This window comes from Sebastes fasciatus, chromosome 4, assembly GCF_043250625.1.
Source record: "Sebastes fasciatus isolate fSebFas1 chromosome 4, fSebFas1.pri, whole genome shotgun sequence".
In the NCBI taxonomy this organism is placed as follows: domain Eukaryota; kingdom Metazoa; phylum Chordata; class Actinopteri; order Perciformes; family Sebastidae; genus Sebastes; species Sebastes fasciatus.
Window position 1 is genome coordinate 1,248,337 of NC_133798.1, and position 22,968 is coordinate 1,271,304.

Genomic DNA, 22,968 nt, shown 5'->3' on the forward strand with positions numbered 1-22,968 from the left:
GCTGTGGGTGTTTACCGCTTTGAATTATGTTTTTATACCAATTTCTTTACTTGCTCTCAACGGGGATGCAGCTGAAAGGTTGAAGTAGTCATACACACCACAACTTTACCAAATGTATAATGGAAGTGTAATCCATTCATCCATTACACTACTAAAAGCTATTTATATTTCAATCAGGAGAGACCCCGTATGGATTGAACAATCATTTATTACATGGTACATGATAGAAGAATAGTGCAGTCTTTGGCGATTAGACTCCATCGTGATGTAGTATATAAAAGGGGGTAGTGATGCCGTGATGAGATTAGGATATATTCCCTTGGTTTGTATCACATGCCACTCAGCTGACAGTAGACTTGTCCATGTCTGTGATTGGTCAGATGCTGTAAACCCCACCCCTTTCATGTGACAGGCTCACAGCTGGACTGAGCAACCCTGGGTTGATTTACCGAGTTGATAACCAGCATCGTAGGACTGCTTAGCTTGATCTCGCTTGTTAGGGTTAGTGAAGCCAGATAAGGAGTAGATACCCTGGGTATGTTGAACTCGTTTCGTAGTACAGGCCTCTGGTTAAAAGTCCAGTGTTAGTTGGACCTTGTTGGACCTGCCCACCTCCCCACCCGACCACCATAAGCGGTCTTTCTCTCTTTTTATACTACGTCATTAACTCTTACCATAGCATTTATACGTGGATGTGTTTACATTGCAGTCAGTGCAGGATACATGGCGTACACATGACACGAGGACATCAAGAAAGGCGTTCTTATTGCACGCTAAACGTCTTGTGCATTATTGTGGCATTTATACACCTGTGCATATAATTCCAAGTTGTTGAGATGGTGATCACTGACAACTAAAACTGTCTTCCTGCACATTTTCCTCCGTATAACCACAGCTGTTTTCCATAGCTCATTTTATTGTGTAAACTAAAGTAATGAACAGGAGATATGCATAAATACAGTAAACTACTGTCCAATGCTAATCTCTGCAATAAATACTGCACTGATGAAGATTATAACATTTGTTGAAACTATTTTGTTCACCTGGTGGTAAAATAACATTAATGGCATTACATGAGCTTGCATTACATGTTTCAGGTGTTTGAGTAAACATAGAAACTACAGACACAATAAACACCTGAAACATGTGATGCAAGCTCATGTAATGCTATTAATATTGACAGCACATGGAGTCAACAGATAAGTGCACAGGATTTACATTTCTAATAGAAAAAAAATACATTAAATAGGTTTGAAATATATCAATATTTTCTAGAGCTGTTAAAGTGATAATAACGTGTTAAAGCAAATTCGTTTTAACGCCACTAATTTCTTTAACGCATTAACACAACTTGTGATTTTTAGGTCATAGCGGGCTTCTGACACCATATGCAACTAGGAATCAGCGGTATCAACCATGTCTTAGCTTGTCATGAAGGAGGTTAAATAACGCTCCAAACTAAATGTTGGCAAGGAAAAACGTTCATGTCCATTTTCAAAGTGGTCCCTTGACCTCTGACCTCCAGATCAGTGAATGTAAATGGGTTCTATGGGTACCCACGAGTCTCCCCTTTACAGACATGCCCACTTTATGATAATCACATTCAGTTTGGGGCAAGTCATAGTCAAGTCAATACACTGACACACTGACAGCTGTTGTTGCCTGTTGGGCTGCAGTTTACCATGTTATGATTGGAGCATATTGTTTTATGCTAAATGCAGTACCCGTGAGGGTTTCTGGACAATATCTGTTCTTGTTTTGTGTTAATTGTTTTCCAATAATAAATATATACATACATTTGCATAAAGCAAATACTTGACAAATCCCCCTTTAAGGTACATTTAGAACAGATAAAACATGTGAGATTAATTTGTGAATAATCATAATTAAATATTTTCATAATAATCCATAATCCATTTGAAACTCTTGAAAATAGCATGACCTACCACATGACAACTGTACCTGTGTCAGTCATTAACATTTTGGGGCCTAAATCCGATATCCTCCTATTTAGCCCCTCTACTCTTAACACTCACCTCAAGCGAGCGTAAAAACTTTTTTTCACAATTGAGGAAGTTTGATCGAATTTTGCCGTTTCCATACAGATTTTCTACACTTCAAAACACAAATAAAAATATGTGAATGGAAACACGGCTAATGCCACCTTGTTCAAAGGTTGCTCCTTGATTACTACAGAAAGTCCTACTCTGTTGTTTGGTGGAAGATTAAAAATGACTGTACTTAGATTGTGATCAAATCTATCTTTACTTTAGCCTCAGAGGCCTGCAATAATGACGATGTTCATTATCCTCTGCAAAACTTAGAAATCTTATAAAGGAGAGATCACATTCCAAATGTAAGGAATGTCTGCAGCTCGCCCTGAAAATAACCTGCAGAGGTCAATGTGTTGCCTCATATAGCGTATAGAGTGTCATGTCCTGCATTCTGTACAAGGTGCCCAGGGACACACACTGCTTTCACCACAGCACACCTCTGAACACAACTACAACAACAGCCCTGCAGAGTTCAAACAGTCATTCATTAAGCTGCACATATAACAAAGATATTCCCCCCCCTCCAGCTCCACTGAATGCCTGATAGGATTATGACAGAGAGCCTTTGGAGGGGTTCAGCTGAGCAGTCATGGGAGAAGTTCAAACACTGCGGCTGTAGGAATACAGACAGTCACCCAGTCACATCACACGCTAGCAGCAGCTTGGTGAGGCACAAGATGCTAAAGAAATAACCCTGAAACTACAGTACAGTCCATGTCCACAGCAGACTGTCTCCCCACTGTATAAACTGTTCCAGGCTCACAGCCCACAGCACATGAGGGAGTTCATTCACTATCACTGCCCTGTTCACAAACGTCCGGATTCCTGGTTCCTTTTGTGATCTTATCTCATTTGAAAGACCCAAGTCATCTAATGAGGGTTTCAAAGTTTCGAGCTGAAATGCCTCCACTTCCAGTGAGTTTTCAAAGACCCACGTTCTGTACAAGCCACTGTTATCAGTTTTTCCTCCTCCCTCTCTCCCAAATCCACTGGTCTCAGGTGTTAAAGCCTAAAGCTCCGGTTCCACCCCAGGAACCTTCCCCCAGAACGAGGAACATTTTGAGGAACTCAAAAAGAAACTGCGTTACGACCGCAGGGACCACTGTCTAAGTTAAAGGGACTGTTTGTAACTTCTTACACGTATAAATCATTGCGAGTCACTGTCCCATGCGCGCTCGCGTGTGGCTACGCTGTTCAGACTCAGACTCCAACACAAACTACACGGAAGCACCAAAACCTCTTGGTTGTATCTAGTGAAGCCCGTCTGTTAAACAGTGTTGGCCACGGTCGGAGGACGCAGGGGAGACCGTAGCTTTGGTCTCCAGGACCGGAGTCTCTGCTGTACTCTGCTCCTCTGCCTGCCTTCACTCACACATCGCGTTCGTTCTCAATCGCTCTCTCGCTCCACCTCTCACGTGCATGCGCGCACACTCCACACTGCAGAAGAGTTAGTTTAGCTCTGAGAATATCTAGTGAATGTACAGTGGACGTTTGTGTAGAAATAACTGCTGCAGCTCCTCCAGACCAACAGAGGTTTCCCGTGTCTTGTGAAGTGACGGGGCTCAGCAGAGAGAAACGTTATCGTCTCCGACCAAAACTCCGGTGTCTCCCCTGTTCTCTCCGGCCGCGGTCGGGAGGCTGAAGCAGGAAAAGCCAACACTATGATCAGCATTGATTCATGGAGAGACCTTCGTCTGGTCAGCTAACATTACTGCCAAGCAGTTGAAATATAGAGTGATATTGTGCTTTTAGCTGACGTGTGTCGCCTCACTGTTTTGAGCGATGCTCGTTCATGTCTATTTAGAGCGAGCACAAGCGCGAGTGCAAGAAACTGGATGCTGACTTTCGTTGACTTAACGGCCACAGGTGTCGCTGTTAACAAGACATTTCTGATTCTTACAAACAGTCCCTTTAAGTTACAGGGACTGTTTACCCTGAAAAAAGTTCCTGGTGTGGGGTAGTACTTTCTTTTTTTTTAGTTAACATTTATTTATAGACCACATAAAAGTCAAATAGGTCTGCATCTAACAGTTATTTTCATAAATGGATGAATCTGCCGATTAACTTTTCATTTTATCGGTGAGTCATTTAGTCTATAAAATGTCCTTCCTAATTTCAGTTTTATCTGAACAACAGTCCAAACCTGAAGACATCCACTTTACTGTCATAGACTAAGAAAAACAGCAAAAAATAACATTTTAGAAGCTGAAACAGGAGAATATTTTGGGCCTTGTTGCTTAAAAAATGACTTAACTTAATGATTAAAGCAGCAGTAGGCATAATGTTTTTGGCATCATTGGGCAAAAATCCCATAATAACCTTTCAGCATATTGTAATTCAAGTGTTCTGAGAGAACTAGACTTCTGCTCCTCCTCATGGCTCTGTTTTCAGGCTTTAGAACATCTAGCCCGGGACGGGAGACTTTGACCAATCACAGGTCATTTCAGAGAGAGCGTTCCTATTGGCTGTGCTCCAGCTAGGGGTAGTACTTTCTGAAAGTACCAGAACTTCCAGGGTGGAGTTTGCAGGGATGATTGTCGCTGATTGGTGAAACACACACACTGCTTCAACAGCTTCAACTTGTGTACCACTTCATTCATAAAACAAGGATTTAGCTTCCTGACTCCTTTAAAAAAAGACAGAGAAAAAAGAGTGCGAGCGAGCTGAGAGGGCGAGAGGTAGAAGAGAGAGAGAGACGTAGCATGGCGGTGCTGTGAATGAGAGAAATAAAAGTTATTTTCTGTTGTTTCTCTGCGTTAACGTTCCATTTCATCCTTACTGACCGCCAGAGGCAGTGCTTCAACACTGAATATCTTCGTCTCGCGCATGCGCAGGTCGAGTATTAATATCAACAAAGTCACGTGTGACCTCGGATGACCCTGGTTATGTTTAAGTTCCGGTGTCATCCACGAGATCAGTCCTATTTCATCTTCTCGCTAATGCAGGTTAACTACTGTGGTAGCATTAGCTTAAAAAAAGCTCCATTATCTACAACTAAATCTATTTGAGCTCGTCGCCGGTAGCCTTGTGATCACCGGTCAGAGTTGCGGAATTTCGCCCTCGAAAGGCTGCAACGAGCTGCCCATCAAACACTGCGTTTGTTCGTCGTTCGGTCCTCGACGGAGGGAACGGCGGACGCACCTATCCTGGTCATCACCAGCGTGATAAGGACCATCTTCCCATGTGTACATCACTCGGTGAGATCGATTTACATTGTTTTCTATAACGTTACTGCGTTCAGAATTAGCAGATCGCTTAGCTCAAGCTAACTTAGTGGGTACTAACGATCTGGTGGACTCAGATACTGACAGCTACTGTACTAGTGAAGAGTGTCCTCGCTCCCCTCTCACTACATAGACTATTTTCTGCACATTTTCTTCAGTCAGCAGAGTGCCTTCGCTTAGACTGTCTTCAACAGCCCGCAGCAACTGGCAGGGCAGAGTTTCTCCTGTGTCGTCACTATGTTTAACTCTCCTGGCTGAAATACATGTATGGCTCCTCTCCAACCTGAGGATGGCCCATGTCTCCCCCCCAGCAGGCCCAGGGGTTCCATGTCTGCCCCCCGAGGCCGTCCCCAGCCACCGGCTCGGCCTAGTGGCCACCGTGGACCTCAGCGCTCCACTGAGAGTCAGGTGTGCAGGGTTGCTACCGTAGCGACCCCGCACACTTGCCTCCAGGCAACCCCGGGCAGTGGAGCCTAACTGCCGCCCCCCAGAGCCTTCAGAGGCCGGGGGGCCCACTACTGAGGCCTTGGGGCCGGCTGTCGGTTATTTCTCCCAGCAGCAGCTCAGCTACTGGGCAGCTCACACTTCAGACCCCTGGGTGCTGTCCACCTTAACCAAGGGGTACAAACTTCAATTCCGACGCCGGCACCCAGTCTCCAGCCGGGTCATAATGACCATTATCAAAGATCCAGCAAAAGCCCTAGCCCTGAACCAGGAGTTATCCGCTCTTCTGGCCAAAGGTGCAATCAAGCCCATGGACCCCCTGTCACAGCCCGGGGGGGTTCTTCTCAAATGATTTTCTTGTCAAGAAGGACGGCAGACTTCGCCCAGTCCTAGACTTGAGGGGACTCAACAAGTTCCTGAAAGTCTTGCCATTCCACATGCTGAGCACATCGGACGCTCTTCGTGCTGTCACCAGGTGGGAATGGTTCACATCCATCGACTTGAAGGATGCTTATTTCCATGTTCCCATTATACCTCACCACAGGAGGTTTCTTCATTTTGCTCTCCAAAACCGTCATTTTCAGTTCAGGGTGCTTCCATTTGGACTCTCCCACAAGTATTCACCAGGTGCGTTGCAGCAGCCCTCTCGCCCCTACAGTCACGCGGCATGAAGATCCTGCCATATCTAGACGATTGGCTGATCAGTGCGCCATTTCCGCTTCAGGCAGCCCAGGACTCGGCCCACCTTCTCTCTCACATGGCCCAGCTGGGTCTCAGGGTGAATTTGAAGAAGAGCTCTCTGAACCCCTCTCAGAGCATAACCTTTATTGGTATGGCTCTGGACACGGTCACTATGAGGGCCTGTCCGTCACTTCAGCGTGTGGATGACATCCTCCACCACTTTCACCTCTTCCATGGGGGCAGGTCATTGCCCCACATTCTGTTTCTACGCCTGCTGGGCAAACTGGCAGCTGCCTCAGCTGTCGTTCCCTTGGGCTTGCTGTCACTGCGCCCCCTACAGAGATGGTTGAACGGCCTCCACTTGGACGCCAAGTGGCGCAGGCACAAGAAGATAAGGGTGTCTCAACAGTGCCTACTCGCTGTATCCCCATGGAGGGAGAGAGCGTACTTATCAAGGGGCGTGCCCATGGGCTCCATTCCATCCCGCAGAGAGACCGTCACAACAGATGCCTGCCTCTCTGGGTGGGGTGCAGTGTGGCAGAACAAGACTTCTCAGGGACAGTGGTCTGCTCAGGACCGCACAGAGCATGTCAATGTGCTGGAACTACGGGCAGTGCACCTAGCACTCAAGCACTTCCTGTCATACCAGAGGGGGTGTGCTCGTCCGGTCGGACAACACCTCGACCATCTTTTATATAAATCACCAAGGGCTCACCAAATCCGTGAGGTTGATGCAGGCGTCCCAGGCTCTCCTGACATGGGCAGCCCCTCGCCTGACCAGCCTACGGGCAATGTATCTACCAGGGGAACGGAACCTTGTTGCAGCTTTCCTCTCCCGTCACAAACGTCCACCAGGGGAGTGGCTCCTTCAGCCACTGGTGGTGCACAAAATATAGAGTCTCTTTGGCAGAGCAGAGGTTGATCTCTTTGCCTCGGAGATGTCAACCCACTGCCCCCTCTGGTTCTCCTTGACGGAGAAGACCAGCCCTCTAGGTCAAGATGCTCTGGCTCACACGTGGCCAGAGGGTCTCCTCTATGCCTTTCCACCGTTCCCTCTGATCCTACCAACGCTTCTCAGAGTGTTTCAGCAGGGCCACATACTTCTCCTGGTGGCCCCCTTCTGGCCAGCATGGACATGGCTCTCACTGCTGCACAGTCTCTGCTGCGGGATGCCCTGGCGCTTCCCCAGCAGGAAAGACCTCTTATCTCAGCTGGGGGGTCGAATCTGGCATCCCGACCCCTGCCGCCTTCAGCTGTGGGTTGGAGGGGCCGACCCAATGCTGACCGATTGCATAGAGCCCGTCAGGAGGACTATTCTGAATGCCAGAGCACCGTCTCCCCGCCTGCAGTACGAGAACAGGAGGAAGTTGTTCTCTGACTGGTGTACAGTTCCGAATGAAGACCCAGTGCATTGCTATGAGCCTACTATTCTTACGTTTCTGCAGTCCCTCCTGGACAGTGGCCAGTCTCCGTCTACACTGAGGGTGTATGTGGCTGCTATTTCATCGCAACACGATAGGGTCGATAATAACACTGTGGGGAGCAACAGGCTCGTGTCTCTCTTCTTAAAAGGGGCTCTGAGGCTGCATCCCCCGAGCGCCCTGAGGGATCCTGCATGGGACTTGCCCCTGATGTTGGACACTCTATGCCTGCCTCCGTTTGAACCTTTTGTACAGGCAGAGCTGAGGTGGCTATCGGCCAAAACTTCATTTCTGTTTCCCATCACTTCAGCAAAGCGTGTAGGCAAGCTACATGCCTTGTCTGTGAGCAATTCATGTCTGAGGTGGAACTCAGATGGCTCAGGCGTTACTTTGTGGCCAAATACAGCGTTCCTCCCTAAGGTGCTGTCACGCTCACATATCAATCAGCCTATCCGGCTAGCGGGGAGGAGAAGTCAAGGCTGTTATGCCCAGTGCGGGCCCTCAGAGCCTATGTAGAAGCCACCGCGTGCATACGGCGGTCAGAGTTACTTTTTGTCTGTTACGGCGGTCCCAGGAAGGGCTGCGCTCTTTCAAAACAGCGCCTGTCCCACTGGATCGTGGAAGTCATTGCCCACGCATACAGGGTGAATGACCGTTCTCCTCTATCCGCAGTAAGGTGCCACTCTACCAGGAGTGTTTCCACATCATGGGCAATCCTGAGAGGGGTCCCCTTGAAGGACATATGTGCCGCGGCCTCATGGGCGTCACCGAGCACATTCTCCAGATACTACAGAGTCAATGTGGCCACCCCCCATTGGGCGTGGTCCTTCAGCCGAGTTCCTCTGCTTCATCTTTATGAGGTATGTACTCAAGGATTCCTCGCGACTCTGTTGTTATAAGTCATCCAGTATTGAAGCACTGCCTCTGGCGTTCAGTAAGGATGAAATAGAACGAAAGTTACGGATGTAACTACGGTTCTATGAATCCTGGATGACCGCCAGAGTTCTTAGTCAATCAGAATCTCGTGAACCCGCGAGAAGATTCTGTAGGACTGATCTCGTGGATGAAACCAGAACTTATACCTAACCAGGGTCATCCGAGGTCACACGTGACTTTGTTGATATTAATACTCGACCTGCGCATGCGCGAGATGAAGATACTCAGTGTTGAAGCACTGCCTCTGGCGGTCATTCAGGATTCATAGAACCGTAGTTACATACATAACTTTCGTTCTAAAGCACAAATAAACAACCATCCTACTCTCAACACTTACTGAGGAGACAGACGCTCTTAGTTTCATTTTCCTCTGCAGCATTTCATTCATTACATCCAACGTGCAGCAGTAGATATATGCAGCAATAAATACATTTTATATGCAGCAGTAGATATATGCAGCAGTAAATGTCATCGCAGTGAGACAAAACCCAACGTTTTTTTTCCAGTATGTATTTTATAGTAAACAGGTGACACACTGAGCTGCAGGCTGCAGAGTGAGTTTACTGATGTGACCACCAGCAGCCCTCATCACATGTTATGTTGCTTTTTCATACATCAGCGGACTGATTTACCTAATCTTTGTAGGTCTTTAGACCGCGGTGGAAACGCAGACAACAGTGGGCTGAAGGAACCTTTTAGTTCCATGAAAAGTAGTTCCCTACTTTAGTGGAAACCCAGCTACAGTAGGTCTAATCCTTAAACATGAACAAAATCAGCCACTTGGAGGCAGCTGAAACAAGCTCGGAACACAAAATTTACCTTTTAATTTGATATGGTGAACTGTTAGCCAACAGTTACTTATTTATACATCCAGCAGTTAAGAAACAACATCATCATTCATTTATCCACCTGATGAATGTAAGTCCAATATCCACTCTCCTTTACCTCCTGTTTTGGTCTCCACCAACTCCTGAGGGAAATATCTGACTCTTTAGCTGCTAAATGCTCCGCTATGTTCACCAGCTAGTCTCTAACTGTGTCCGTTTGCCGTTTGGTTGAATGGCTTGTTGAATCACATGTTTTCTGATCTAGCAGCCCACAGAAAGAAAGACTGGTTGTCTTATTTAACAGTTTGTGGGTTGGTAGGTACTCCTGGCGTTTGGCTGGAGCTAAGCTAGGAGGGGAAATTCTAGGTGGCTGCATCTGTATGCACACAAGCACTGCAAAAGTGAGTTTTTCATGATATGTCCCCTTCAAATGATTCATTTCAACTTACTAGACAGTTAAGTAGTTGAGAATTTTGAAACTGAATGGAAACATTGAAACCAAGTGACGTTCATCCACTCTGTGAAAAGATGGTGACCAGCTTTGATGGTTCAACTAATTTCTTTGTGCAGATGAAGCAGGAAATTACCCTCAGCAATACGTGCATGCCTACAGTCACCCTGTTCACTATCGATGGAAAAGCACCCGAACTTCCTTCATCGATGACGCTGGAAAGAAAGTCCCGACTCTCTGGGTTTCAAATTTTAGGTGAGGGGTGCTTAAATGCTCACAAATGTAAACGGACTCTTTCAAGATCTGACTGAGTAAGGCCTTGTTCACACCTGGTATTAACATGCATCCTCAGTGATCACTAGTGGACAGCTCTGAGTACAGGTGTGAACACACTCAAGACGCATTGAGGACACATTGAGATCGGATCTTTCAGACCACATTCAGAGGTGGTCTGGTCCACATATGGCCACATTCTTTTAGCAGTGTGTAGTGAATGTGTCCTGGGCCACATTAAGTACCGCCTACTCATCTGATGTCCTGCTGGGATCAGCAGGTCTCTGATCTCCTCAGGTGAATAAACAGGCAGACACAAGCGCTTGTCAGCATGGAAACAGCCTCTGTGCTCTACTGTATCCTGTCGGTACAACTGTATTGTATTAAAATATATCCTGTTTATAGGCTACATATCTACAGACTATCAGACTAGGAACAGGAAGTGTATTATTATCATACTGTCGGAGATGTGTCGCTGTTTTTGTTCCGCTGCTCTGCACAGAGCTGACACACACCCACCCGCCCCCCCACTCTCTCTCCTCCCCGGCTCTCTGAAGCTCTGTACTCTGCTGTTGTCTAGCAAAAGCAGCGTTGTCGGCGGCGCGGAGGCCCCGGGGACCGCCGGTACAATAACCTTTTATTTTAATGTTAATACAATGTACCTGAATTCAGGAAAATGTAGGAAATTACTACTGACATTCCTGTAATATTACATCACAACAGCTGCTGTATTTAGGGTGACCAGATCCCAACAAACCAAATGTGTGAAAAAGAGTAAGTTTGTGTGGGACAATGTGGGGCACGTTACCAAGGCTGAGAGGTCATCTATAATTTAGATATAAAGTCTATTTCTATTCTGCTCCTCATCTTGTAACATCTCGATGCTTTAATGCATCCAGAGATTGGCACGTCTCTTTATGAGCCTCACGTTTCTTGTGAGACTCACATGAACTGTGTCGCTTCATGTCGTATTCTCCCTGTTTGAAAATAAAAAATAACTTACAAATTTTACAAAAAACTTCTAAATAAATACTTCTAAGTAGTTTCCCAGTCTTTGTTGTAGCTGCTCTTCCTTTTCTTTGTGCTAGTTTCCATCATATTCCTCCTAAATCTGCAGAGTTTGGGACTTTGTGATGACTCACCATTTTCTCCGTTGGGCTTAGCGTAGCAAAGACGGTGAAATATTAACCTGCACGTTGACCCACATGTGCTCAGTTTGACAGCAAACACAGCGCCGTGACGACAGCCTTCCTGCTTCCTTCACAGCCGTTGGATAAAAGACAGATTTTAAAGAAGCGTCTGTCCTGCAGCGATTTGACTCTTGAAAACTAGAGGCAATGAAAATGTGGGACATCGTCTCAATATGTGGGACGTGGGACAAGGGAAAAATGCTGTGCAGTCCCTCATAAAGTGGGACACCTGGTCACCCTAGCTGTATTAGCCATTTGTTTACTACGTGTTTATTTGCATATAGAGCAGGGATGTGAGATCACAAGTGGTCACTGGAGACGCATGTGGAGACGCATTCTAATGCCAGGTGTGAACAGACGTATATAAACCTGTCCACTTGTGATGCAATCACTCAGGACGCATGTTAATACCAGGTGTGAGCAGGGACAAAAGTGTCCTTGAGTGAGACACTGAACCCCAGGTGCTCCCCGGGTGCTGCTCCTATTGCTGAGGATGGGTTAAATGTAGAGGTCACACTTCATGTACGTACCTGTATGTTCAGTATATGACCATTCTAATACAGTTTTAAGGGCTTTCAGCAGATACACTTCAACCGATTTCAGATTTTTTGGCTCTTACACTTTAAGAGGCACATCAAACTCTTTCAGTGCTTCAGATATAGCTGACATTTCATCTGCTAGAAGGGCCTCAACTAACTGGGCTGCATACAACATCTCACATTCAAACTATTAACATGTTAAGACAATGTTCAGTGCAATCATACGTTTGAAGCCTTTTCCAGTCTGAATATAATGCTTTACCTGATATTAACCAACACATTGATTCTATATTCCATAGAACTACACAACAGACTCTCCAGTTATTTGAAGCTGATGCCGAGTGTTTGTTGGATAACATCTCTGTCAAAGTGAAGTATCAGATCCCGATCACTGGAAGCCTCACAGCCTCATTCTCACTATTACAGCCATGGAATGTGCTGCCCTCCTGGAGTTAGGAGATACTGTTACACGCACGCACGCACGCACACGCACACGCACACGCACACACACATACACACACACTGTGAAAACCTGTGGATGTGCTCCATATGCAGGCAAGCGTGCGTCATGGCAAAAGACCACGCCTGGCCGGCCCTTTCATTTGTGCCAGTCACGTATCCCACCAAACACACATGCACACCCCACTCCCCAAGAAACACACACTTTCCCTTTAAGTCTTTGAGTGGCCCAGAGGGGGTCTCACATCTCTGCTACCCAACGGTGACAGTCTGGCAGCAGACAGTAGCCTCTCAATTACAAACACACACTTACTCCCTCACACACAAGCACACACCTGTAACCCTCAGACCATTCATGCCCTGCACAGATAGAATGTGTCCAAAGCTTTGTTCCTTTCCAATTAAAAACTGGACTTCATGTCAGCCATTAAGCTAATCATGTCTGCTTTAGTGAGTATATTGTAGGGGTGGAACGGTTCACAAAATTTACGGTTCGGTTCATTTCACGGTTTTGGGGTCACGGTTTTCGGTTGGGTTCGGTACATTTATGTTACAGCAAGGAGGTCATGTTCTGATCTCAACATGCTTTTCATTTATTTAGCAAAAATAAGTTAACAAATGTTTGCCTTAACAAAAGTATGGCTTATGTAAGGGACATAAACACTTCTTCATTGTTGCCGTTAGTATAAACCAGACGTGTTGCACAGTGCTCACACAGTCGCTGTTTTAGCCACCACTTTTTCCCGTTATTTTCATGGTAACACTAAATCAGTAATGCTCCCATACAGCAGAGCCAAACGATGCTGGTGGATCCTCTAACTGGACTTTATCGTGTCTACTCGCCATTTCCTTATCTGACTGACAGCCGCACTCTGCACTTCATCCGTGAAGGGGGCTAGGTCACGCTTCATCAACGCGTCATATCTTTGGGGTTCAACACGTGCGCAGTAAAATCTGGTCTGCATTCGCCGAAATTGAGCCAATAGCAACGCACGACTGCAGCTTCAGTTACACTGCGCAGGTGTTAAACCCTATACCTCAAAACCCATGTCCAACCGTGTCCCAGCGTCCTTCAATAGGCCTTGATTTGTAGTGTGACAATAAACGGGAGCCTAACTCTACATGAAAAAATACACAGTCGGCCTCATAACTTATTTCAAATGAACCGAACAATTCATACACGACCCGAACTGTGACTAGCGAACCGTGACTAGTGAACCGTGACTAGCGAACCGTGACTAGCGAACCGTGACTAGTGAACCGTGACTAGCGAACCGTGACTAGCGAACCCAACGGTTTGGATTTTTTTACCTGAACCGTTCCATCCCTAGTCCATCCATCCATCTGCAACCGCTTATCCCGTTAGGGGTCGCGGGGGGGCTGGAGCCGATCCCAGCCGACATTGGGCGAAGGCAGGGTACACCCTGGACAGGTCGCCAGTCCATCGCAGGGCTGACACATAGAGACAGACAACCATTCACGCTCACATTCACACCTACGGGCAATTTTAGAGTCCACAATTAACCTAACCTGCATGTCTTTGGACTGTGGGAGGAAACCGGAGTACCCGGAGAAAACCCACGCTCACACGGGGAGAACATGCAAACTCCTCCATCCCTAGTATATTGGTAAATCTAGTGGAGTATAGCCATTTACTCAAGATTGCCTCAGCAAATCAGCCCCCGAATACCTATCCCAGATTATTCCTCTGTTTTGATCTCATCCCTATCACTAATGCCGGGTTCACACTACACCAGAATCCAGCTAATTCTGGTCCTGATTCCTCCAGACGATGGTCAGCAAAACCCAGATTATTTTAATGGTTCTAAAGATGATCTTTCCAGATGTTTCTGTGGTGTGAGGAATGTTAGGAGTGTTTTTACATCCCCTGATCGTTCCAGAAGTCCATCCTGGCTGCACCGATCTCAAATGATAAATATTAAACATGTTCAGTATTTACGATCAAATATCCTGTTGTGTCCTTGGGTTTGTTCAATAATTTATAATTTGCTCATGTTGAATATTTCTGATGGGATCTCCTGTTGTGTGTGGGGAACCCCGAGAACAGACGATGATGCAGTCACGTGGGAAAGAATGACAGCCAATAGAGAACCAAGCCGTCATGGTGGCCGCGGCCAATGCATGAGCAACTTGTTGATGAGTGTGTATTTAACGTGTCTCCATGACTTCATCCATCCAGCCTTCATGAATCTTCAGTACAAAGTAAAAACTGACATCACTAATTCTTCCTGCCCGTCGTCCGCCATGTTTGTTTACACTAAAGTCACGTTTTATCGCCAGAGATTTTGTCTTAGGTTTTTCAGTCGGGCCTCTTGTTGTTGATGAATGAATCTGTTAGTGTGTTTTGGCCTTATCGTTGCTCTCCACACACTATAGTGTATAGTGTACTATATATACATTTAACACAACATGTCGTTATGTGTGGGCTCGCTCACATTTTACACATCTGTTAAGATTTAAAAAATCTTTCAGTGTGGGCCAGACTTAAAGCACAGGGAACCACAGAAAAAATGAGCTGGAAACAAGGAAATTCAAGGAATTTGTTTGTAACTAACATCCTGATTATCAGCTCAAAGACAGACTGCCCTACTTGTGCCGGGCTCCGAGGACCAGACAAGATATACTGCAATCCCCCCGGGTTCCCCCGACCCGTCAGGTCAAGAGAGAAATACAGTAAAGTGTGCACTGATATGCACAGAGCTAGAAAGCTATGGGAAAGATCACGATCTCTGGAAGCTGGACTGTATATAACCACATCTGGTAGGATGCATTCTGGGAGTCTTGGTACAGGAAGTGCTTAACTTATCTCTTTCCAAATTAGTGTCTGTGTGTGTGTGTGTGTGTGTGTGTGTGCGTTCGTGAGTGCGTGTGTGCATGTGTGTGTGTGGTTTGCATTCCTAGGCAAGTTTTCAGCTAAGTGGGAGATCAGCACAATACATGGAGATGTTTGATTTGTCTGATGTCTGATTTTCAGTGAATGTTTTTTTCTGTTCTAAAGCAAATAATAAAATAAAATAATACTAGGGCTGTCAATCGATTCAAATGACATGACTGTTCATAGCTAATCGCAAATTAATCACACATTATTTATCTGTTCTAAATGTCCCTTAAAGGGACTGTTTGTAACTTTTTAAGCGTATGAATGTACCGGGTCGGGACACATGCTCGCTCGCATATGCGCGTTCGCGTGTGGCCGCTGCCTCTGCTCCTCTGTCTGCTTGCCTTCACTCAGACGGAGCGCGCGTTCTCTCTCAGCTCGCTCCACCTCTAGACGTGAACGCGCGCTCACTCCACACTGCAGAAGAGTTAGTTTAGCTCTGAGAATATCTAGTGAATGCACAGTGGACGTTTGTGCAGAAATAACTGCTGCAGCTCCTCCAGACCAACAGAGGTTTCCCGTGTCTTGTGAAGTGACGGAGCTCCGCAGAGAGAAACGTTATCGTCTCGTTACCGACCGGGTGCCGGTGTCTTCCTGTTCTCTCCGGCTGCGGGCGGAGAGAGCAGGGAGACACGCTGCAGAGCTCCGCTGCATCAGCCTGCGCTGAGGCAGGAAAAGCCAACACTAGGATCAGATCTAAATCATGTTCATGGAGAGACCTTCGTCTGGTCAGCTAACATTACTGCCAAGCAGCTGAAATATAGAGTGATATTGTGCTTTTAGCTGACGTGTGTCGCCTCACTGTGTTGAGCGATGCTCGTTCAGGTGTATTTAGAGCGAGCAAGCGCGAGCCCGTTGCTGACTTTCGTTGACTTAACGGCCACAGGTGTCGCTGTTAACAAGCATTTCTGAAAGTTACAAATAGTCCCTTTAAAAGGGAGATTTGTCAAGTATTTAATCCTCTTATCAACATGGGAGTGGACAAATATGCTGCTTATTTATTATTAGAAATCAATGAACAACACAAAACAATGACAGATATTGTCCAGAAACCCTCACAGGTACTGCATTTAGCATAAAACAATATGCTGAAATCATAACATGGCAAACTGCAGCCCAACAGGCAACAACAGCTGTCAGTGTGTCAGTGTGCTGACTTGACTATGAGTGTTATTTAACCTCCTTCATGACCAGCTAGTATGACTTGGCTGGTACCGATGGATTCATCAGGTTTTCTAGTTTCATATGATACCAGTATCTTCACTCTAGCTTTAAAACTAAACCGCTACAACTTCAAAATCACAAGTTGCGTTAATGCGTTAAAGACATTAATGGCGTTAAAACAAATTTGCGTTAACGTGTTATTATCACGTTAACTTTGACAGCCCTAATAAATACTCACAACAGAGTCTTCCAGAACAACAGGAACGGTTGTCTTTGTGAAGGATGGACTGACTGACTAGCTGACTGGTGGATTCACTGGCTTGGTCACCCTGGTATATACTGTACATCAGACATTACCAGAGAACTGTGCTCACTTTCAGATGCACACTCTTAAACTTGCATGTAGTATATCATTGTTCATGTCTCACTCATCAAATGACATTTCAAAGAAAATGTTGCCTCCACATATAAAGTGACACGTCAATTAATTTGTACTCTTCAAATAAAAGGTTTAAATATTTCAAATTATATTTCATTGACAGTTCAACTCTTTAGCGTGCACAGTGCACACACGTCAGCTGTCTTGGGCGTTTTCAACTTGCAACTGAACTCTTAACTGCTTTCATTGTTTAAGGTTCAAGTGACAAAACAACTTATTTTAGTGCTTACTCGTCAGGTGACATTTCAACTGCTTCCCTGGCTTATACATAAATATGTCAGCTGCTTTCATCTCTTACTCATCAGCTGAAAGAAATCTTTCTATTCCAATCTGCTTTTCAGCTATTGTTGTACTGTTCTATTGTAATGTAGTTCAAAAAATGTGTGAGAAGCATTTTGTTTGGTAATTGTGAACTCTACAGTCTGATCATTAGAACAGAAACAAAGTTTCTACAGTCTGATCATTAAAGCTTCCTTGACTGTAATGACCCAATAAATGATTACACAGATTCCTGGTCATGACTCCACAGGACCTGAGGGTGCACTATGTATAGTGAGTGACAGGCGTACATGCGTACATGAGTGACAGAAATGAGCAACTACTGTATGTATACAGTAGTTGCTCATTTCTGTCACTCATGTACGCCTGTTAACACTGAACATCCATATAACATATATCTACTGAATGGAGGACTTGTTAATCAAGTCAGCTATTTCAATATGTTCGAGTGTCTATAATGGAGGTGTGACCTGCAGCACAAGAACCTTTCAGAAGTAAGAGGATACTAGCAGCATTTAAGGATGTATTTATATATGTGACAGATACCGTCCTGTGAGATGTTAGGTCAGGTGTCAGTCCACCTGCCTACCCACTGATTGAAGTACATGCAAAGTGGATGGAAAGATGCAAGTGGACATAAAACAGAATCAAGAGAATTGACCCTTCGCTAAACCCGCCATGCATTCAACGAGAGGGTACTTCACCACTTGAACAGCCAGTTGAGTGGAGCAGCGCGTCTCCTAGTATCCTCGCAGGACCTGGTGGACATTTAGCGCTGGATTTAACATTATAGACATGACCACTGACTATCTGTAGAACAATTTAGCCACAAATTCACAGACTGACCGTACACTGTCCAGACAGATACTTGGTTTGGACCGAGTCTTCTTTGTTAACATTTTGAGGACACAGGCAGCCATCTTGTTTAAATAAAAAAAAGACAATTGTCAATGGACAAAACTGGTTGGTGGGTTAGCATCTAAACTCGGAAAAAAAAGTTTGGATTTTAGTGTTTGGTGGATTATTTCTCTGTTGTTACAATGCTAATGGTCATTGTATTTCACATCGTTACAAAGCCTGTTTATTTACCTTCACAATGATGTCCAACTTGTAAGGATCATACATTTGTGGGATGAGCAGCACAGCTGATTATGTGGGTAGCGTCCAAGAAAAATTTGCCAAAATGCTCTGCCAATGGTAAACAGTGTATTCTCCTGTTGGTGTTGACTCTTGTTGTGAGTTGTTTGGTGGATTGGATGATTGAACTCTCTAGTAGCGGGTGGAAGATCCATACGCAGCCACAACAGCCTGGCACCTCCTCCTCATGCTGGTCACACGTTGCTGTGGGATGGCGTTCCATTCCTCAACCAGGATTCGTAGCAGGTCAGCCAGCATGGTTGTGTTGGTTACTCTAACACGTACAGCACGCCCAAGTTGAGGTGTGGACTCTTGGCAGGCCGTTCCATTCTCTCTACTCCCACATTGTGGAGGTAGTCTGTGATAACCCTGGCTCTGTGGGGGCGAGCGTTGTCATCTTGGAGGATGAAGTTAGGTGCCAGATTGTGGAGATATGGGATCGCCTCTGGCTGCAGAATCTCATCCCGATATCTCACTGCATTGAGATGGCTTTCAATGATGACAAGCCTTGTTTTGCCAGTGATGGAGATGCCGCCCCCCACCATGACACTGCCCCCACCAAAAGCTGTTACTCCATCGGTGCAACAATCAGCATAACAGGAGAACACACTGTTTACCATTGGCAGAGCATTTTGGCAAATTTTTCTTGGGCGCTACCCACATAATCAGCTGTGCTGCTCATCCCACAAATGCATGATCCTTACAAGTTGGACATCATTGCGAAGGTAAATAAACAGGCTTTACAACGATGTAAAATACAATGCCAGAAATAATACACCAAACACAAATTTACAAACTTTTTTTTCCCAGCTTTATGTTATGACCAGTCGATCAAACCGCACATTGTGAGCAGTGCAAAAAAAAGTTAAATTCCAGTTTGAGTTTTCCCCCCAACTGCATTTATTTAAACTGACCTCAAAATGAAAGCTGGCGAGTAACAGAAGAGCCCTGTTGGGTCAGTGATATGAAACTGTAGTGATCACTGACAGATAGCTGTTGGGTCAGTGATATGAAACTGTAGTGATCACTGACAGATAGCTGTTGGGTCAGTGATATGAAACGGTACTGATCACTGACAGATAGCTGTTGGGTCAGTAACATGAAACTGTACTGATCACTGACAGATAGCTGTTGGGTCAGTGATATGAAACTGGACTGATCACTGACAGATAGCGGTTGGGTCAGTGATATGAAACTGGACTGATCACTGACAGATAGCTGTTGGGTCAGTGATATGAAACTGTACTGATCACTGACAGATAGCTGTTGGGTCAGTAACATGAAACTGTACTGATCACTGACAGATAGCTGTTGGGTCAGTGATATGAAACTGGACTGATCACTGACAGATAGCTGTTGGGTTCTCCATTACAACCCTCGCACAGACAAGGTGTTCAAAATATTTATAATCACAGTTATAAAAAGCCATAACACAAAATATATACAGAATATTATGATGTTGTTTCTTTATATTTTGCTAAACTTTAGTACTGTTAAATCTGTGGATGAGTGTGTGTACGCGTCTGAGAGGGATCAAAGCTGAGTCAACAAGTTCCTGCCTGGAGAGAGAGAGAGAGAGAGAAAGAAAGACAGTGTGTGGAGAGGGCTCTACAGATGGACCAGTAGTGTTATAGTACACTGTAGGTCCAGAGAACACCGTTACAGATTCTTTAGTTTTGAAATGTATGGAATTTAAATGTGACCGCAGAGTGTGCAGTCTGAGCCGGCAGACGTGGAGCTCCTGAATGTGATGCTGATTATCTCCAGCGGCAGTGATTTCTTCTGAGAGAGAGAGAGAATGTGAACAGCAGGAATGTCAGCGAGCTGTAGGGTGGACCTGCTGCATCACAGACCGCTGATCACACTGCAAGATCTGGACTAAATCACCCTGAAATCCTGTTTTGAAATGAATGAGGAGCAATATCTGCTGATGAACCAGCTACAATGACAATAGATTTCACTAAGTAACAATGTTGAGTATGTGGTTTGGAAACACCCTCCTATTTAGTCCGATTTAATGTGAACACAGAGTTCAGCAGTCTGTTTCCATAATGACTCCATCAATCTTTACTTGTTGGTTTGACAAAAAGCTCTAAACATGACATACTGACCTGTCTTACAGTGGTCAGGTACCAAAGAACTGCATGTGGAAAACATTGCAATATTTTTTTTCTATATTTTAAGAGGTTAATTGAAAATTGTGTATTGGAGAATCGATACAGTATAACACAACATAATATCACGATACTCGTGTGTATTGATATTTTCTTATGCCCCTACCCCTGACGCACTGACGACAGTCTGCCCCGGTCGACAGTCGTACCATCAGCAGGTGCCCCCGTCCCTCCCCGCAGGGAGAGAAGGCACAATGAGCACTAAGTCCACGACCCCGGGAACCGTACAAATATTTTCGGTTCATTATGAAAGAATAATTAACGGGAAGCGCCGCATGACGTGTTTGAGTTAATTTGTCTTACTTGACATTGCACGTCCTGTGATGTGACTATTGCGCATGCGCACATCGCAATATGGATGCTGAAACGATATATCATGCAGCCCTGGTTTTAGTAGGGATCCACCAAACACGGAACCATGACCAATACTGGTAACTAACCCAGACATAAAGGAAAGCTGAGATTGTTAAATACAGCCGTAATACAACTTTAAATCTTCCCCTGAAATTTCAAATACTTTTATCACAAACACATCAGCTGCCATTTCAACAGCTTTCATCTTTTTACTACTACTTCATTCAGTGCTTACACTAAAGGTCTTTATACACCGGGGGACGATATGTGAAATACTCGCCTGTGAATATTTCGCATCAAAACTATTCATACCAGCAGCGATGCCAGTTACTCACTAAACATCCCTGTGTAACCTTGAGGTCTAACAGACATGTTGAACGCTTTTCATTCCTCATAAAACATCTAAAAAGCTTTTTGTTAAATATTTTAAATCCAGCATTGATTACATCCATGTTTGCAGTCTTCTACTTCACTGCATTAGTCAATCCATTGCAACATTTCTTGGCACGTTGTGCACGGCATACACAATACTGTACAAGGTAGGCAGATATTTGAACATAGCCAGGCTAGCCTTCAGTCTTTATTCTATCCTATTATTTCTTTTACTCTTTGCTTTATTCTTTTCTAAGCCAATAGCCTTTTGGCTCAAGCTTCATATTTACCATACAGACATGAGCCCAGTAGGCTTATTAATCTAGTCAACTCTTGGTAAGAAAGGGAATAAGCACATTTCCCAAATGTCAAACCATTCTTTGAAAGTACAAGAATAAAATATTCTAGTACAGTGAAACACATCCCACGGTCTTCACAGGCTAAGCATATAATATCCAGGACATGTGGACATCCCATTTTATTAACCAAAGCCAGAGGCAGTGGCACAATCTAACAAAGATAGATCGCTTCTTGTGTGAACAAGAAATACACTCCCATGAGTTCTACAGTTTAATCAAACATCAAACTGTCAAAGATCGACCCCAAAACGGACTCTTTGCTGTTGGGCCAAAATCCCTTATCTCAAAAAAGTCAAACATAAAAAAGAAAAAAAAACTGCCATTTTTCCCTTCATCACTATGTTATCCATGTTATCCGTGTTATTCTGGAGTCTGTGGTGGGTTTCTGAAGGTGGTCTAGATTATGAGGCATTAAACAATTGTGCATTTGATATTTTTTTACGACCTCTCGCAAGCAATTTTATACCAACGCATTAAAACAATATGATAATATGATGATGTAATAAATAAAAGAGTTACTACATACAGTACAACACAACTAAGCATCATGATTTATTCATTTAGTACACAGGTTCTTCACATTTCTTTAAACACTTAAATATTCAACCCTTCTTTGGTCTTTGTTAAGATTAAAAAAAAAAAATACTACTGATGCACAGGTGGCCGGAAGGAACAAGACCAACTGGGCTCTAAACCAGCTCAATGTAAAGACACTACTGTCTGTACATACCATGAGGTGAACAATGACTATCTCCAAGAACTCTTGACGCGGTTTTAACAGCAGTTTGTAATATAATTTATTACACGGCGTTGTTGAATACTCGATTCTGATTGGTCAATCACGGCATTCTGCGGTCTGTAATTTCTTTATAACAGACCGTTGCTATGGGCGCAGTTTGGTTTCTTTGAATACGGTTTTACTAATAAGAGCATAGTGTTGAGGCTTACCGTTGGTACAAAGGTTGTACCAAAGCATGGGGGAGTGTCCAAACGTGGTAAACACCAATAAAACCAATATGACTGTAAAAGGAAAGGTTTAGAAACAAGGCCTAAATCAGTAGCATTACTACACGCTTTGTAATGATATTAATTGTTTGTATTGATAAGGAACAATAGAAATGTGACTAAAAGTAACTGAACACTGAACAGTTAGCTGCATTTGCTCACTGGCCTCAGAGCATAGCAGCAACTTTGATTAAAGATTTGAGCCATTTGTGTCATATTCAACCACAATAACTCCTCTCCTGCACCCCCGTACCTCTACTGCACATACAGACATGCCAACAATGGCT

General features: G+C 44.7%; 1 protein-coding gene across 10 annotated transcripts in view; it reads right to left on the minus strand.

Moving 5' to 3' along the window:
* The window catches only part of mical2b (microtubule associated monooxygenase, calponin and LIM domain containing 2b), a 141,612-nt gene that overhangs the window by 111,661 nt on the left and 6,983 nt on the right, over nucleotides 1-22,968 (minus strand). The gene's annotated exons all lie outside the window — the stretch shown is intronic.